The following is a 20,297-nucleotide window of genomic DNA, read 5'->3' on the forward strand; positions in this document are numbered from 1 at the left end:
TGATGAACCCTCTGCCACGCACTTGAATGTGATTTGCATGGTATCCATGTAGATGTAGATGTAGTATCGCATACACAAGGTATAAAATGCCAGTGCAATGGAGGAGCTGACATCTGTACTCAGGTCATTCATGTGAATAGGTTTCCGACATGACTATGGCTGCACGATTGGAATTAACAGACTTAGAAAGCAGAACGGTAGCTGCAGCTAAACGCATGGGTTTTTACGTTTCCGAAATCGTTAAGGAAATCAGTATTCCGATAGCCACAGCGCCAAGAGTGTGCCGAGAATACCAAATTTCAGGCATTACCTCTCACCACGGACAACGCAGTGGGCGACGGCCTAGTTTTAACGGCCGAGTGCAGCTTCGTTTGCGTAGAGGTGTCGGTGCTAGGAGGCAGGCAACACTGCATGAAATAATCACAGATATTAACGTGAGACGTACGACACACTTATCCGTTAGTGCAGTGCGGCAAAATCTGGCGCTGTTGGGCTACAGCAGCGGACGAACAACACGAGTCCCTTTGTTAACAGCACAGCATATCCTGTAGCCCCTCTCCTGGGCTCGTGATCATATCGACGAGATACTAGACGGCTGGATAGCCGTGACCTTATCAGACGAGTCCCGATTTCATTTGGTAAGAGCTAAAGGTAGTGTTAGAGTGTGGCGCATAGCCCGCAAGGCCAGGGATACAAGCTGTCAACAAGGCACTGACCAAGCTGGTGGTGCTTCCATAACGGTGTAAGCTGTGTTCACATGAAATGGACTGGGTCCCCAGGGCCAGGTGAACCTATCAATGACCGGAAATGGTTGTTTGGAGACCATTTACAGCCACTAATGTACTTCGTGTTCCCAAGCGACGATGGAATTTTGATGGATGAAAATGCGAAATATCACTGGGCCACAACTGTTGGCTTTTGGTTTGAAGAACGTTCTGGGCAATTCGAGGGAATGATTTGGCCACTGAGAACACCCGACATGAATCACATCGAAGATTTTTGGGATATAATTCGAGGGGTCAGTATGTGCACATAATCCTGCACCGGCTACACTTTCGCTATTATATGTAGCTGGGTGTAGTGACAGCATGGCTCAGTATTTCGGTGGAGAACTTCCACCAACTTGTTGAGTCTATGCCATGTGGAGCTGCTCACTACGGCGGACAAAAGGAGGTCCGATACGACTTTAGGAGGTATCCTCTGACTTTTGTCACTTCATACTCGTCGCAAATTCTGAAGTCGTGTTACGGAATATATGGGGATAAAGCCATTTCTGCAACGTTAAATATCTTACACATGTACCACTTGACAATGACCCATGCTTGAAATTGATAACGAAAACTAAATGTAACTAAACTTGCCAGTTTTATAGAACTTTCATATCATTCACACAATTAATTAAAAAGCACTACGTCTTCAGGTCACACGTGGCCCATCGGGACCATCCGACCGTTGTGACATCCTCAGCAGAGAATGGGGTTGGAGGGGCGTGTGGTCAGCACACTGGTCTCCCGGTCGTTATGATAGTTTTCTGTGACTGGAGCCTCTACTATTCGGTCGAGTAGCTCCTCAATTGGCATCACGAGGCTGAGTGCACTGCGAAAAATGGCAACAGCGCACGGCTGCCCGGATGGTCACCCATCCAAGTGCCAGCCACGGCCACCAGCGCTTAACTTCGGTGACCTGATGGGAACCGTTATATCCACTGCGGCAAGGCCGTTGCCACACAGTTAATTAAAGGTGATGATAAAGATAAATAAACTTAATACCATTAAAGTCCACTACATCTTTTCAAAGTTTCTTATGTACCCACAGCTTCGAATCACCCTCATATCAACCATCAGCAGTCTCGACAACGGGAGACACAACATCATTCGATTACTTACGCCTTTCCCTTACTGAATGTTTCACTCTTCTCTGCAGCTCTGCGCTGTTTAAAAAGGACGTTTCCCGAAACAGTTTATTCGGCGCACTTGCCGACTTGTTTCGGAACATCTTGAAATAGGGAGGGACTGTTCATCTGAGGGAAGAGTAAATAAAATACCAGCGGACGCGAATGCGTGGGAGCGACCGCTGTGTTTACACTCAGTCGGCTTAATGTAAATCACGGCTCTTCGCTGCCTCTGACGCAAGAGACGCCCACTCCTGCGGAATCGAACCAGCTGCCTGCACTGCACTTTGTGGAAGGTGCAGGAATCCTCAGCGCACATCCGAATGGACAAAAGTAAGGTAATTTTTAATGCACAATGTCAGTGCTTAACATAAGTACTGTGCTGTAATGGTTAAAGCGTTGGACATGGAGTCGGCAATGCTGATTTGGGTTTCCTGTGTGCATTCATTGAAAAACAGCGATTTAATTTAATAATCCGAGCTTCCGCTCTGTCTCCGATAACACAGCAGTCGACGGGACATCTGTGCGTGACGGGGAAATTGGACATGGCGGCAAATATGAAGCAGTTCTTGCCTTCTTTCCAAACCCATGAAGCATGCTTCACTCTAATGGTTGGTTGTACGGTTCCTTCGGCAGGATGGAGCCACCCGTTGACCTTGAGTTACTACGGGGAAATGATGCTTTTTTGCAGACTTCTGTACTAATATTTCTATTGTGGATATTACTGCTATATGCATGCACACTATTTGATCAAAAGTATCCATACCCTTCACCCCCCCCCCCCAAAAAAGAACCATACATTTTTCATATTAGGTACATAGTGCTGCCGCCTACAACCAGGCACTCCATATCAGCGATCTCAGTAGCCATTAGACATCGTGAGAGAGCATAATGGGGCGCTCCGCAGAACTCACGGACTTCGAAATGATTGGCTGTCGGACTTCGAACGTGGTCAGCTGATTGGGTGTCACTTGTGTCATACGTCTGTACGCGAGATTTCCACACTCCTAAACATCCCTATGTCCACTGTTCCCGATGTGAAAGTGAAGTGGAAATGTGAAGGAACATGTATAGCACAAAAGCGTTCAGGGCAACCTCGTCTGTTGACTGACAGAGACCGCCAACAGGTGAAGAAGGTCGTAATGTGTAATAGCCAGATATCTGTCCAGACAATGACTCAGGAATTCCGAACTGCCTCAGGATCCACAGCAGGTACTATGACAGTTGGGTGGAAGGTGAGAGAACTTGGATTTCATGGTGGAGTGGCTACTCATAAGCCACAAATCACGCAGGTAAATGCCAAACGACGCCTCGCTTGATGTAAGGAGCATAGTCATTGGACGATTGAACAGTGGAAAAACGTTGTGTGGAGTGACGAATCACGGTACACAATGTGGGGATCCGATGGCAAGGTGTGGATACGGAGTATGGCCGGTGAACGTCATATGCCAGCATATGTAGTGCTAACAGTAAAATTCGGAGGTGGTGGAGTTATCCTGAGGTCGTGTTTTTTATGGAGGTGCTTCCACCCCTTGTTGCTTTGTGTGGCACTATGATATTACAGGGCTACACATTCTTGCTTCCCCCTGTTGAAGAGCAATTCGGGGATGGCGACTGCAACTTTAAACACAAACGAGCACCTCTTCATAATGCACGGCCTGTGGTGGAGTGGTTACACGACAATAACATCCCTGTAATGGACTCGCCTGCACAGGGTTCTGACCTGAATTCTACAGAACACCTTTTGGGTGCTTTGGAACGCCGACTTCGTGCCAGGCCTCACCGACCTACATCGATATCTCTTCCCGGCGCAGCACTCCATGAAGACTGGGCTGCCAAAGAAACCTTCCATCACCTGATCGAAGGTATGTCTGCGAGAGTGGAAGCTGTACTCAAGGCTAAGGGTGGGCCAACACATTATTGAATTCAAGCATTACCGATGGAGGGCACCACGAACTTGTAAGTCATTTTAGTCAGGTGTCCGTATACTTCTCATCACATAGTGTATAACAGGAATTATCTTGATATGTGGTATATGCAAGGTTGTCAGAAACAGTCTGAGCAGCTTGTAAGGGTGTTGCACGATAGGGTGTGCTGAGAAATAATTGTTAAGAAAATAATCGTTGCATAGCGCCATTTTCGAATCAGTTAGCATCTAACATAGCCAGTCAAGCTTTTGCACCCGCAATTTTAAGCGACCTGCCAGAGACGGTGTCGGCAGAACTGTATTTCGTTTCGTTTTCCATACAAAAATTGGACATTGGACGGCATTAAGGACCGAACCCGAGCCAAAGGCTGAGCAGCCTCGTGCGCTGTCATCTACGTTATGAGAGCAATCGACACTAATTATATCTTGTGGGCCTCTTGAATTTGCAGTCGCAACGGCCTGATAGGCTAACTTCAATTCTAGTTAACTCGGAAACTTCGCAACGTGTCTTTTCTTCTCCCATCAATTATTTCTCAGCACAACCTACAGTGCAACACCCTTACAGGTTTTTCAAACCGTTTCTGACCGCCCTGTATATGGTGAAGAATAGTTGGGTGCTCCATACAACCACACCATATTATTAAATTTTTCAAGGCAGCCCCTAGTCGCACTCAGTACGTTTTATTGACAGATTTCGCTCCCGGAATCTCTGAAATTTACGTTGTGAAATATACACCGAAGTGAGACATTATGGAATCTATTATTGACATTAATGGACATATTCTATTTACAATATGGGAACATACGTGTAAAGTACATTAGTTGGCTGATTACATTGCTGCTGCCAGAAATTTATTTGGCTGTACAACAGTGTTTGCAACGTTAACGGCAATGTGCACCCAAAGATAGTGTAGTATTCTTACTGACTTTTGTTGCGGAACGACAGGGGTTTTTGAGGACGTGTAAACACACATCTCATTTCTGCACTGGAGTAAACTTCGTTGCGCAGCAATATCTGTAAAAACACATTTTTAAGAAACACATATTTAACAGTATTGCAGCTCTGGCGGAATAGCTCTAAAAGTATACTCTGCCCTCGACCAGGCTGTATTAACATGGGAAGAGGTCAATAGCCTTTAGGTTAGGACCACTGCACGAAAGCGTCGGATTTCTTCTTCTGCTTGCAAAGGGAATCTCACCATTCCCAACTGTCAAATCACACTGAATATAATTGTTGGTAAGAATGTTAAAGGAGAGTCACACATTGAATAGAAAGAGGCATACGTTATAGTACTCAAGAGTTCAAACAGTCAAATCATACCGACTGAATTTCAGCAGCAGTGACAAGTGGCAAAGAGTGCATCAGTCACGAACACAATGCAATTTCTGATAAATAAGTGAATAACACGAATTAACTGTCTAAGATGATGATGTCCTGAAACATCTCAGATATCACCTCACATTTTTGTTAAGAAACATATCATTTAACTGTAATATGTAAATTAATATCTGAGTTTGCCCTTGAAGTCGGTGACCCTTTGATTTATTTTTTTTTTGGTAACGAAAGCATGGCGAAAAACGAAAGCTTTCTGAAAATGTAAAAAGTATTGTTTTTGCAGACTATCGTGTGAGAAACGCGTGTTTTGCTACTTGCATGGCGTTCACGTGATCAGAGTGTTTCAGGCATGTGGAGACGTTGTGTGCCAGAGGGGGGCCAATGGGGCAGTCCGAGGCTAATTCCACACAAGGACGGAAGAAGCTGGAGAAACAGTAATGAATGATGAGGTGCTGTCAGTAATGCGCGCGCGCCTGTGTGTGTGTGTGTGTGTGTGTGTGTGTGTGTGTGCGTGTCCAGAGCTAAGAGAAATTAAAGTACCACCAACCCCAATTTCCCTCAGCCTTTTTTTTTGCTATCGATCTTTCAGCCACTGTTGCATCGATACGATAATGACTTGTAACCAGAGTACATACGTCATGGTATTTCATGAGAACACCTCACGCCATCACACAGTGTCAGTGGCCTACTAAATATGAAAACTAAGTAAGATACTTCAGTATTAGCACCTGTGTTAAACAGGTGTGTGGTGTCAACATTAGACACCACGCTAGAGTTTGCGATAAACGATAGCGGTCCAGTACTTGCAACCTCTCTGGACTCGTTGGAGCTTGCAGCGCCGCCGTATGGCACGGACAGTGACTTGGAGATCGCTCCGGCCGAGTCAGCTACAGGTCGTGAGCGAAGTCAGATTAGAATAGTCCTCAGCTCGCTAGGTTCGCTGTCTCTAGTTCGCTCATGTATTACGCACGTAATATTTTGCTTGTTGTATAATCCAGTTAATGTTTGTTAATGAGTCATTTGTATTCAAGAAAGGTAGTTGTTAGCTATGTTCCTGGAGTGCAATAGCAGGACAAAGTTAAGTAAAAGTTATTTACTAATGTATTCCAGTAGTAATTGTTATAGAATGTTCCAGATTCCTATAACCACCCCACTCGTGCTAGCCTCTATCATCACACTGCAAATCCCAGCGGTACCCATCGAAAAGCATCCTGCATTTATGTGAGATCATGACATGCTGCCATCGACCTTAACATCGAGGTGAATCTGTTTAAATCATACAACGCAGAAGTGTTCGATGTTGTTAACAGATTATATCGCAATATGCCTCATAATCGTTACGAAAAACACTATGATAAGATACAGGGTGTTTCAAAAATGACCGGTATATTTGAAACGGCAATACAAACTAAACGAGCAGCGATAGAAATACACCGTTTGTTGCAATATTCTTGGGACAACAGAACATTTTCAGGCAGACAAACTTTCGAAATTACAATAGTTACAATTGTCAACAACAGATGGCGTTGCGGTCTGGGAAACTCTATAGTACGATATTTTACACATATCCACCATGCGTAGCAATAATATGGCGTACTCTCTGAATGAAATTACCCGAAACCTTTGACAACGTGTCTGGCGGAATGGCTTCACATGCAGATGAGATGTACTGCTTCAGCTGTTCAATTGTTTCTGGATTCTGGCGGTACACCTGGTCTTTCAAGTGTCCCCACAGAAAGAAGTAACAGGGGTTCACGTCTGGCGAATAGGGAGGCCAATCCACGCCACCTCCTGTATGTTTCGGATAGCCCAAAGCAATCACACGATCATCGAAATATTCATTCAGGAAATTAAAGACGTCGGCCTTGCGATGTGGCCGGGCACCATCTTGCATAAACCACGAGGTGTTCGCAGTGTCGTCTAAGGCAGTTTGTACCACCACAAATTCACGAAGAATGTCCAGATAGCGTGATGCAGTAATCGTTTCGGATCTGAAAAATGGGCCAATGATTCCTTTGGAAGAAATGACGCCCCAGACCAGTACTTTTTGACGATGCAGGGACGATGGGACTGCAACATGGGGCTTTTCGGTTCCCCATATGCGCCAGTTCTGTTTATTGACGAAGCCGTCCAGGTAAAAATAAGCTTCGTCAGTAAACCAAATGCTGCCCACATGCAAATCGCCGTCATCAATCCTGTGCACTATATCGTTAGCGAATGTCTCTCGTGCAGCAATGGTAGCGGCGCTGAGGGGTTGCCGCGTTTGAATTTTGTATGGATAGAGGTGTAAACTCTGGCGCATGAGACGATACGTGGACGTTGGTGTCATTTGGACCACAGCTGCAACACGGCGAACAGAAACCCGAGGCCGCTGTTGGATCACCTGCTGCACTAGCTGCGCGTTGCCCTCTGTGGTTGCCGTACGCGGTCGCCCTACCTTTCCAGCACGTTCATCCGTCACGTTCCCAATCCGTTGAAATTTTTCAAACAGATCCTTTATTGTATCGCTTTTCGGTCCTTTGCTTACATTAAACCTTCGTTGATAACCTCGTCTTGTTGCAACAACACTGTGTTCTAGGCGGTGGAATTCCAACACCAGAAAAATCCTCTGTTCTAAGGAATAAACCATGTTGTCCACAGCACACTTGCACGTTGTGAACAGCACACGCTTACAGCAGAAAGACGACGTACAGAATGGCGCACCCATTCTTCTGTATCTTTCACATCACTTGCAGCGCCATCTGTTGTTGAAAATTGTAACTACTGTAATTTCGAAAGTTTGTCCGCCTGAAAATGTACTGTTGTCCCAAGTATATTGCAACAAACGGTGTATTTCTATCGCTGCTCGTTTAGTTTTTATTGCCGTTTCAAATATACCGGTCATTTTTGAAACACCCTGTATATAGACTTGTGCTATACGTTTATTTGGAAGATAGAAATGTCGAAATATGTAGTAGTAAAATAAACTTTTGGTAAAGCCCACATGGACATACTTTTTCCTTTCTAGTAACTGCTGCAATGAACAACAGTTTCAGCTGCTGACAGCAACAAATACGTTTAGACTTCAGGATACTTGCCTAAGAGCTATACTCCATAGCAGTGTTAGGAAACAAACGTGATGTCCTCTATAGACGATCATAAACTTCCAGAATTAAAACTCTTATTTTTTCTCTGCATGCCCAGGAGACTTAAAAACATCCATGGCAATTCATTGCAGTAAGCAAACGCAATGTAATCCGATTAACTGTGAAGGTAATCCTCCTCCAGAAGATCCATCGTGTCTGACCGCCATGCGGAGCGCAGTGTGCACGATCTCACTTGGCAAATTCATCAGCCTGACGCAAAAAAAGTTTCTATGGTAGTACCATAAGACAGTTTGCTTTTCTACAAGTAGCCGCCTTACGTAATTGATTTAGATGATGATATTGATTCTTTAACTTTAGTGACTGGTCATCAGAAGAACTACTAATAGTGTTACTATACACTTACACACATTTATTAACTTAATTCTCACATTCCATTTCATTCATTGTTGCTCGACTTTCCCTTCGTTAACAAATATACATTCTCAGTGCAGTTAACAAAGAAGTGTTGTCCCAAGATGACAGTAACTTCTATTCTCTGACTGCTCAAACTGTGAAGCTTTGATTGTTTTTGGCATGTTCCTCTGACTGAACGATAAATATTTGCGTTGCTGAGTATGCTTCTATGTTCTAATGGTTGCTTCATACACAGCTAAATCTCCCCTAATCCTAACAATAAGAAATCAACAAAATTTAATATTTACATTTCTTTTATTGATAAGTAGCGCTATACTGATTCTCGCTATACACTGGAGTACATCAGTAAATGCTAATCAAATGAGTGCCACAGCAAGTCCTGACAACAAGAAACTGGAATCATTTGGAATCTTGTGATTTAAAAAAAATGTTAAATACTAATTAGGCAGATTAACTATAAACATACGAACTAAAAACGATAAGTGACCAACGAAGTATGTGAAGGCGTGGGGAGCATCTGCTGTAACGCCTGTGAATAGTTAGTCATATTGCCGCTGAAAGGACCGATAGGGAAGAAAATTTTTAGAGTTAGACAAAGATGAATATTACAAACGCATTTCTTTCGCGGGATAGTTACGTACATATAATAAGATCAACTAAACTTAGAGGTTTTCTCGGCGAAGTTGATGATTTAAAAGATGTTTGATTTCCCTCAAAGATCTCGTTTCCTCCTTATGCGAAGTTTTGGCAGCTTTCTGGGTGTCCTTGTCATCTGTAAAGCGCAGATTTCGTGTTTTGTGCTCGGATAACATTCAGAACTGCAACGGCTCACTCTGACTACAGTCCTGGCGATTAATTACTGGTGTGTCCGCCCCGATAGCTGAATGGTCGCCGGCACGGTAGCTCAGCGTGTTGGGTCAGAGGGTTAGCTACCATCTGTAATAAAAAACTGAGTCAACGGCTCAACACTGAATTTGAACCGGTGTCCTGGGACCTCCGCACCGAGCAAATGCAACGAACAACATCGAACAAAAAAAAAGAAAGGTCAGCGTGACGGACTGCCGTCCTAAGGGACCCGGGCTCGATTCCCGACTGGGTCGGGGATTTTCTCCACTCACGGACTGGATTGGTGTTGTCTTCATCATTTCATCCCTATCTGGCGCGCAGGTCGCCCAATGTGGCGTCGAAAGTAATATGGCTGCACCAAGGCGGCCGGACCTGCCCGGTAAGGGGCCTCCCGTCCAATGACGCCAAACGCTCATTTCCACTTCCGTTACCGGTGTCATTAATAACAAAACAGTCACCAGAAATTCGAAATCTACAGAAATGTTATGCGAAGACTTAGATATCCAAGTACAGAAACTACCGTATGACAACACATTTCACCAAATCACATCGTTTCTATGGGCCCTGAGATGTTTTCCTAAGCTGTAGCATCAAACTTAGTGCTCTGTACTATACCTTACATTTAGCTAAAGCATCTGGCCCTATTGATTAGTTGATTAAATTATCCATCGCTCTGATTTAGATTGGCTCTTCTATGGTCCTGTGAAAGAAATTTGTCGTTTGTATCACCATCCTTCGTGCTCCATCTCATGCTCACAAGTGAGGCAATGTTAGGCACCAGCTGCTTTCATTGGTTACTTGAATCGAGAGTAACGCATGTATTCCTTACATTTTTCTTCAATACTTCCTTTAGTCTATCCAACAAAAAACCATGTCACATTCGCACGATAAATACTTTACACACCAGCCTATAATGTAAGTAGAAGTGCAATCACTGGACTTACTCTAAACGATAAGTATTTAAGAATTCTTTTACTACACGAACAAACAAGTAAAGAGTGTACTAATCCCTTGTACGACCAGTTGTTAATATGGATCAGAAAAGTGGACAATGATAGAAGTCGATATGGACAATCTAAGTGCAGTTGAAATTAAAATCCTGAAAGAGGCAGAGGATTGATGAGTAAGACGCAACCATAGTATACAAGGGAATATATAGCAAAAATTATTAAATTTCATAGAATACATATGCAGAAGACGAAACGAATTATATCAGGCAGATTGGAATCCATCAGAAGGAATGGCTTACCAAGATGTAGATGGCTGTACGATGTGTTCGCTGACGTCACCAAGAACTCCAACGATGGAAAAGAAAAGCAGAGAACAGAGAAGTATGGAGGCAGATTGTCGAGAAATCCAAGGTCCATCAAGGGCTGTAGTGGCGAAGAAGAAGAGGAAATATTATATACACTGTGTTATCTTTCACACAAAATACGGGAAACGGTCTTTTTTGATTGTTCAAATCTGGGCGATTTATTGAGATTTTCAGAAATTTATTAAGGCTTCTTCAGAAGACGTGGTACGTAAAATCACATTATCTATAGCCAAAGTGGGAGTCGTTCATTCTGCCTCCATTTAATCACCATGTAAATATATTATAGGTATAAAAGCAGTATCGGTCTACTGTTGGGCTTCGTCTTAAAACTTTAATTTTTTTTAAAAATATCACATAATTGACGCAGAATATAGTATTCCACTTGAAAGATTTGTACAAAACTGACATCTAAATATAAAATTTGGCATCAGATCCTATAGAACGTCAATTGCTTATGTTTGAGCTCTGACTTTTACATTATGTACTTACATCGTGATACATACTACACAGAGTCAAGGACTCCTTTTAAAACCGTCGTAATCATGGTCCAGGTTTAACAAACCTGTGTTTTGCAAGTAATTGCCAGGATCGTGAGTGGAGCACATGGAGCTAGTTGCTCGAGAGACAGGGATTGTCTCCTATGAATACGGTACTCTGTTGCTCTGTGGCTGACAGTGACAGATACAGGCTTCTGTCCACAGCGTATTGTCTTTCGGAAACCCACATACGATCATCGATGTTTTACGGTATTGTATACAGGATGTAACAGAGAGAGAACGACATCATGGATATTACTAAGGCAAACGTTGGTCTATGCAATAGCAATCGCCGTCTACTCCGCAGGAGTGTGCGCTAATGGGCCGCATTACACGAATAGCGGCAGACATTCCGAGTCGTCAGCGCCTTTATTGAAGTTAAAGGACAGGAGCCATGGATGTAAGGACATGGGAAGGAACCGTACGTGTAGGTACTGTGACTGGCATCAGAAAACAGAATTCCGTTGGTACAGGAAAGCAAATACATTGGACAAAGTTAACAACAGTGAAGCAAACGCTAGAAGCTAAATATTCCATTGCGGTCGAGATTATATCCTTGACTTACTTAAACTAGTTTATCGGCTCTCTGGTACTTCAGCAAGTATGAATTAATTACATAGTAGGTCCTCAAAATGCCTGACTCCAGCGTCGCAGCGTGCCTGTCGCCTGCATATAAGTGACTGCCGCACTCACTAAAGATACTGGGCGTGGTGCGAACATCAGACGCTGCGTGCAGCCTCGCTTCTAGGTCTACGGGACTTCGTCCACCGCAGTCTCCAGATGATCCTACTGGATGAAGTCCAGTGGGTTGGGGTCAGGTGACCGAGACGGCCACGTTTCAGGGCCATCTCGGCCAACACAGCTAGCCCCAAACAACCGTTCGATCTGGGCTCTGGCAGCTGGACTGAAGTGTGTGGAACCACATACGTCGACGAGCTGCAAGTGGCACCAAATCCAGCAGCACTTCCTGGATGCGCGTTGTACAGCTATCGCGTGTGAGTCCAGGGGGAAGCATGTATGGGACAGCCAAGTAATGGTGGATTATGCCAGCCCATATGTTGATGGTAAACTCTTCCTGACGGCCTCGTTCGTTGGTGATTTGGGAGCTCGCCGCCGCCCACATACGACAGTTGTGGGTTTCGTACTCTCCCTCACGTGCTGAGGACACCTCATTCTTGAGCAACACATGAACATAGTAATGAGGCTACGTGGCGCAACCCTACGGCAATCACTGCCCGAACTCCATATGCGGAGCAAAATCGTGGAGTAACAGTGCCATTGTCTTCTGAAGATTGAATGTATGCCTTCCTTCCTCATGCAGGACGTGCCAAACAGCGTGTGCCACAGAGTGCCTGCAGGTGGGTCTGTGGGTATGCGTTCAAGCTATATACACTCATGCTCATAAATTAACGATAACGCTGATACATGGTGAAACAGCGCTCTGGTGGGCGGTTTTCGACCTTAAATCACCTCGGGGTATGACCATGCGGTGCATTTTACCTACGGTCGTCGTACGGTGGCGCTGGCAGCAATCCACATAACAGAGATATGTTGGTGCATGTCAGAGTACGGTGCAGCGAGTAAGTATGCAGACGTTTTCAGACTTGCTAATGGTGACTGTGAGTTGAAAATGGCTCAAAGAAAAATTGATGACGTTGTGAGGGGTAGAATACAAGGGCGACTGGAGGTTGCTCAAGCACAGCAGGTCGTAGCACAGGCCCTCCATGTGCCACAGACAGAAAACGTTTCCAAGCGTTACAGTATGGGACGTCCACAGTGTACAACACCACAAGAAGACCGATATATCACCATCAGTGCCCGCAGACGGCCACGGACTACTGCAGGTAGCCTTGCTCGGGACGCTACCACATCCTCTGGAACAGTTGTCTCCAGACACACAGTCTACAGACAACAGACATGGTTTATTTGCCCGGAGACCTGCAAGGTGCATTCCACTGACCCCTGGTCTCAGGAGAGCCTGCAAAGCCTGGTGTCAAGAACACAGTACATGGTCATTGGAACAGTGGTCTTGGGTTATGTTCACGGACGTGTCCAGATATAGTCTGAACAGTGAGTCTCGGCGGTTTTTCATCTGGCGTGAACCAGGAACCAGATACCAACCCCTCAATGTCCCTAAAGAGACCTCTATGGCGATCGTGATTTGATGGTGTGGGGTGGTATTATGATTGGTGCACGCACACCCCTACATGTCTTTGACAGGGGAACTGTAACAGGTAAGCTGTATCGGAACATCATTTTGCACCAGAATGTACGCCTTTTCCGGGGGTGCAGTGGGTCACACCTTCCTCTTGATCGATGATAGCGCTCGGCCCCACCAAGCTGCCATCGTGGAGGAGTACCTTGAAACAGAAGATATCAGTCGCATGGAGTGACCTGCCTGTTCTCCAGATTTAAACCTCGTCGAGCACGTCTCATATATTCTCGGCCGACGTATCGCTGCACGTCTTCAAACTCAGTAGCTCCGACAGGCACTGGTGCAAGAATGGGAGGCTATACCCCAGCAGCTGCTCGACCACCTGATCCAGAGAATGTCAACCCGTTGTGCGGCCTGTGTACGTGTGCATTCTGATCATATCCCATTTTGATGTTGGGGTACATGCGCGGGAAACATGTGTTTCGGAACGGTTTTGTCAACTTATCACCAAAAACGTGGACTTACAAATCTGTGTCGTATGTGTTCGCCATGTGCCTATGCTATTAGCGGCAGTTCTGTGTAGTGCCACGTTGTGTGGCACCACATTCTGCAATTATCCTTAATTTATGAGCATCAGCGTAGTACGTGGTTCACAAATCGCGGCATGTGAACCCTTACCGTGCGACCTCTGCTTTGTCGGTGCCCTATGAAACCATTCGTTTCACCCGGACGCCGATGTATGGCCGTAGACGTGGAATGGTGGGGCTGAAACCTTCTGCATATCGTTGCCCATATATGCGTAACGCTACATGCCCACTACATCTCGCCTTTCCATGCACGAAATGCACAAATTGTGACTGAGCACTCTTTTTTTACCGCATACATTTGTCGTTCCATCCTACCGCTCACACTGTTAGCGGTCTCTACAGTGTTGGTGTGACAGGATGGCTGCGTTCAGCGCCATTTTACGTCCAGGCTACTATCAGGTACTTTGTAAGAATTTCTGCCTGCGCTCTGCTCGCATACAAAGTCGCGCTACAGCCGGATGGGATGCCTAGCGGCAGGCGCCGTGCCTATGTCTTCGACGCTCTCTAGGATCAGTTGATGACGCTCCCAGACGAGGATTCCTGTCCTCAGTTTGTTTCTCAATTCATCTTCTACATTACATAGACGTTTAAAGGTATAATTTTGAAACTATGAATATTAATTTTGTTGTCACGTAGCAGGCTGCTACGGTCGCAGGTTCGAATCCTGCCTCGGGCATGGATGTGCGTGATGTCCTTAGGTTAGTTAGGTTTAAGTAGTTCTAAGTTCTATGGGACTGACGACCACAGCAGTTAAGTCCCATAGTGCTCAGAGCCATTTTTGAACGTAGCAGGCTTTCTTATGTAGGTGTAATGCAGTTGTCTCGTCGCCGATTGCAAGACCGATTGCAGGGACGTTTCTGTTCACAAGTGGAACTTGAAGCAATATTATAGTACATTGCTGTTACAGTTAGACTTCACACAACTGTTGCTTTGTTTGCAGCTTACATACTAGTTTTTCTTGGGATACTGCACTGTATTTCCGCTTTTGCTAGCAGTGGCACACTATTTTTATTAATATAGTTCTCAAAACTGGGCTTGTTTGTTACCTTACATAAATTAATTATTTAAAACGATTTATTATAATTTTTTAAAGGTTGTGGATCCAAACGTAAAATATCTTTTTTGTGAATAGCTACTAGTTTGTGATAATTATTTGTTGATAAAGATCCCCATTCTAGGTGTTTATCCTAGCCAACCACACCATTGTTCCTTACAAGTAAGTCCCCTTCCGTCGAGAAATTCATTTTACGCTCATGCGGATCGAGTTGAGGTGCTGGAAGAATTCATGATTGGTTGGCTGGTTGGTTGATTTCGGGGAGGGGCCTGACAGCGATGTCATCAGTCCCACCGGGCTAGGGAAGGACGGGGCAGGAAGTCGGTCGTGGCCTCTCAAAGGGACCATCCCGGCATTTACCTGAAGCGATTTAGGGAAACCACGGAAAGCCTAAATGTGGATGGCCGGACGCGGGTTTGAACCGTCTTCCTCCCGAATATGAGTCTACTGTGCTAACCACTGTGCCATCTGGTTCGGTAAGAATTCATGAAGCTTGCTTATTGCGTATAGCCGGACTGCTAACGTGTCGTCAACCGACTGACACTAACACGCCAGCTAATGCTCTCAGCTGTTGGCAATATGGGCTACTCATTCCTGTCACATGTCTTTCTGAGAAAAGAGACACTATATGAGAGAAACAACGGAAGTTCTGAAAGCGATAACGAATAGGAAATTCATGGATTTAGATGGTGTTAACATGGAATTGTGGAAATGCGGAGGGTTATTCCTACATGTAATACTTCCTCATATTTTGAATTATTGTTGAAGAAATAAACAGGCATCAAAAGAGTGGCCAAAAGCCAAGAATGTTTTTACACTGCAATCATATACAACAAGGAGACGACAATTCAACATGAAAGCCCATTTTGATTTAACAGATTTTAGAAAGGTGTTTGATTAATGTGAACAGAGAGATGCAATGGTATATACTGGCTGAACGAAATTACCTAACTCAACTCACGAATGCTGTTAAGAATCTATACACAGATACCGAAATTGCTACAGGAATGGGAAACTTAATGATTAAATCAATGAACGCAACAAAAGGATTACGACCAGAGTGAAATATTTTCCAGATGCTCTTCAAAAGATACATGGATGAAGTGATCAGTACGTAGAAAATAGTGATTAAAAGACGGAGTGTTTTTAGATCGGGTGTGTCTATAACTTGCAGCAAGTAGCTTCTGAATACAATCTAGCACTGTCAGTAAATAAAACGAAAATAATAGCATTTCGGGGCGTACAATGCCTTGATAATACAATCTTGGTGCAAGGTAAAGTTTTTAAATATCTAGGATTATGTATGAATAGAACCATGACGTGTACCAAAAAAATAAGGAAATTTACTTCCTTACGTGGAATAATTGTAAAATATTAGCAGAATAAGACAAGAAAGGAAATTAAACGGAAGTTAACAAAAGCATAGCAGTACCAACCCTTAATTACATAAATGAAGCATGAGCGTCCGCGAGACACCAAGAAATCAGAATACACGATCAAGAAACGAGGTTTCTAATACGAACGTAGAGGTTTACAAGAGAAGGTTGTTAAAGGAAGGGATACAATGACAGATTTAAGAATATATAATGCAAAAGAGAAGAAATAAAAGAAAATTTGTAGAAATGGAAGGAACATAGAGAACGAATGAGCCGACGGAGACGTCCAGTGAAAGATCTGAATTGTAAATGTACTGGAAGGAGAAATATAGGAACGCCATATAACAGATGGTTTATCGTAACAGGCAGTTTGTGTACTATATGAAGTGAAGAAGGAGACAGAGAGGGAATAAGCAAGCCAATGAAGCATTGTCAAGACTATATCTCTGACATCTCTTCAGTTAGTTCCACGTCTTTCAGAGAGACTTGGGTGAAGAGACGAAGAACAAAAATGGTTCAAATGGCTCTGAGCACTATGGGACTCAACATCTGAGGTCATCAGTTCCCTAGAACTTAGAACTACTTAAACCTAACTAACCTAAGGACATAACACACATCCATCCCCGAGGCAGGATTCGAACCTGCGACCGTAGCGGTTGCGCGGTTCCAGACTGAGGCGCCTAGAACCGCTCGGCCACACCGGACGGTGACGAAGAACATCAAAATCATGAGAGCCGCGCGGAATTAGCCGAGCGGTTTGGTGCGCTGCAGTCCTGGACTGTGCGGCTGAAGGTTCGCGTCCTCCCTCGGGCATGGGTGTGTGTTGGTCCTTAGGACAATTTAGGTTAAGTAGTGTGTAAGCTTAGGGACTGACGACCTTAGTAGTTAAGTCCCATAAGATTTCACACATTTGAATACTCATGATATCCGAGTGCCGCATCTTCCTGAAAAGATGCACGAAATTATAGGCGCCGTAAATATATCAGTTATCAAAATTACATTATTGATTTCCTCATGGTTACGACGCTTGTAATTACGTTCTATTAATTCATAGCATGTTACTCTGAGTGACGCATTGAACTAAGGAATACAAAAATTTGCTGTGAAAATTTAAAATACAGGAGACAGTTTTTTAACACATTACAGTTATGGTATTACAGTGCATATTACGGTATTTATGGGTACACGAAGAGGCGGAAAATGCGGTTGTGCGAATTTTTTAAACAAGTCTGACACTTCCTTTCCACAGCTGCAGAGCATCTCCGCAAAACAGAGGGGGAGGAAACTGAGGGCGTTAAGAAGTGAGATATAAAAGATGTCTGCCTCGTAAGGAAATAAGGTCAGTTTTTCAGGAGGGTAATTTCCGGCCCTGCGCCCCGGTGAGGCCCTCGTTCCCGCGTATGGCGACCTCCTCCCCCACCACACAGGAGTTTCCTCTCCCGCCCTTGTTTCTCTCTCTCCGCCATCTTTACGCTGCGCTGCCGTCTTTAGCCGTCGTCGTCATGCGGTCGTTCCACCCATCTATTGTCGTTTGTTTTCTAAGATGGTATCTGGCAACGTTGGAGCCACCTGATAGCAGATCGCCCAGCATGTTACCCGTGCGTCGCATGGGTAAAGGTTGACACATGCTGGGCGTCATAGGTACGGAATGAAAGGGGGTGCGTTCACACATGACTGAATGTCAAGAACATCACTTCGTTTAACCTAGTGCCGAGTGATAATGGTGAGGTTATGAGATACCATACCTGACAGATCCCATCCGTAACACCAACAGTCGGAATAGAGTATAGGAATGAAAGAATTAGCAGTCACAGGGTTTATGAACGGCCAAAACAAAATTAATACCTGAATGGTAGGCTCCATATGGTTCCCACGTTGTGCAGTGACTGTAAACCATAAAATTACCAAATAAGCAGCAACCAGTCCCAAAATCATGTTTTCTTTATTTACTTTTACAAATCGATTTTAACTGATTAACAGCCATCATCGGTGCTACAAATACAAGAATAAAAATAAAAATAATTAATAACAGTGACCAAATGAATAAAGGTACATAAAGCAACGTAAAACCAATTAAATATATATACATAGATGCATTAAACCATTTAAAATGCACATACAAATTTACCTTTCAATGTATATGGTTCCTGAGTAGTAACACTGTCTAAAGCACAGGTCAAACATAAAGTGATACACAGAGAACTGACTATGTCAGCGAGAAACTATAAGGGGTAATTACAATGCAAACGCGCCCTCTATACAGAAAGATACATCACAAATAAAAATGAGAAGAAGAAATGACATACAAAGTGAGGTAAAATATAACGATAAAATACTGAAAAATTACAAAAATGGATAGACTGACAAAGATTTTGTCAACCACGTAGTACAGTTATATACGCCAAAAAGCGATTGTACACATTAGGAAAAGAGGAACAAACATAGGTGAGAAACACACCACAGACAGTATTTTTAAAAACTTTTTAAAAATTTTAAAAATATTTATCATATTATCGAAGAGCAAAAGTTAATCATAATGCCAAAACGTAAAATCGGTGTTGGCATCCATCTAGCGTACAGTTAGTGATATTCATTCGGCAGATGGCGCCACATTGCTGAATGCACATCTTAAGTTAAACTAAGTAGAGCCAAGAAAATTACGAACACGAACGAAACAAACGTAATAAAGAAAGAAGACCAAATGCAAAAATAATGTGCTAGCACATTTCATACATGGGAAATGGTTTCATGCGTCTATATACATTTAATTGGTTTTACGTTGCTTTATGCACATTTATTCATTTGGTGACTGTTATTAATTACTTTTATTTTTATTCTTGTATTTGTAGCACCGATGATGGCTGTTAATCAGTTGAAATCGATTTGCAAAAGTGAATAAAGAAAACATGATTTTGGGACTGGTTGATGCTTATTTGGTAAAATTAATACCATTTGTTCAAGAGAGATAGGCCTTTAGCCTGTATATGGGCACAGCTGTACAAGAAGCATCAGGGTACAACAAATCCTAAAAATGGTTCAAATGGCTCTGAGCACTATGGGACTTAATTTCTGAGGTCATCAGTCGCCTAGAACTCAGAACAACTTAAACCTAACCAACCTAAGGACATTACACACATCCATGACCGAGGCAGGATTCGAACCTGTGACCGTAGCGGTCACGCGGTTCCAGACTGTAGCGCCTGGAACCGCTCGGCCACTCAGGCCGGCAACAAATTCTACCCGAACTGATATAGTGGGTCATTGGCCTTAGGTTACAAACACAAGGCAACCACGTAGAAGGACAAATGTGAAAGATCACAGAATTCATGTCTAGTAAGTATAACTTCATTTGTTTGTAACAAGATAATGAACTGCTTCCTAGTATTACACATACAAGGTTAGACTGTAGTTCATATAGTTATTTAAATCGTACGCCAGTAAATATATTTCAATTTTAATCAATCAAATCGAATGAATGTGTCATCACAATGTTTAATAAATATTTTTCTAAATGGTTGTGAGTACTCAGATTTTCAAACATATGTTGTCGTAAATATGCGGCACACTTACACATAACATACCTTAGATTTGACATTATATTCATTACTGATCCAAAAAATACTTTTTTTTAAATTTCAGTTATCAGGAGATTAAAGAAAAGTTCAAATGAAATTTCTTTCATTAACTTATTTTCTGATTTCTATGTATTATTTTTTTTTTCTTCAGGTGTTCTTAGTCCTAAATCACTTTTTCTTTCGGGAATTTGGCCTCACA

General features: G+C 43.5%; 1 protein-coding gene and 1 pseudogene across 1 annotated transcript in view; both read right to left on the minus strand.

Moving 5' to 3' along the window:
• LOC126272947 (lachesin-like) overlaps positions 1–20,297 on the minus strand; it is a 384,023-nt gene that overhangs the window by 123,737 nt on the left and 239,989 nt on the right. The window lies entirely within an intron of this gene.
• On the minus strand, positions 1,607–1,724 carry LOC126274465 (5S ribosomal RNA; annotated as a pseudogene).

Source organism: Schistocerca gregaria, chromosome 5 (genome assembly GCF_023897955.1).
Source record: "Schistocerca gregaria isolate iqSchGreg1 chromosome 5, iqSchGreg1.2, whole genome shotgun sequence".
Classification (NCBI taxonomy): domain Eukaryota; kingdom Metazoa; phylum Arthropoda; class Insecta; order Orthoptera; family Acrididae; genus Schistocerca; species Schistocerca gregaria.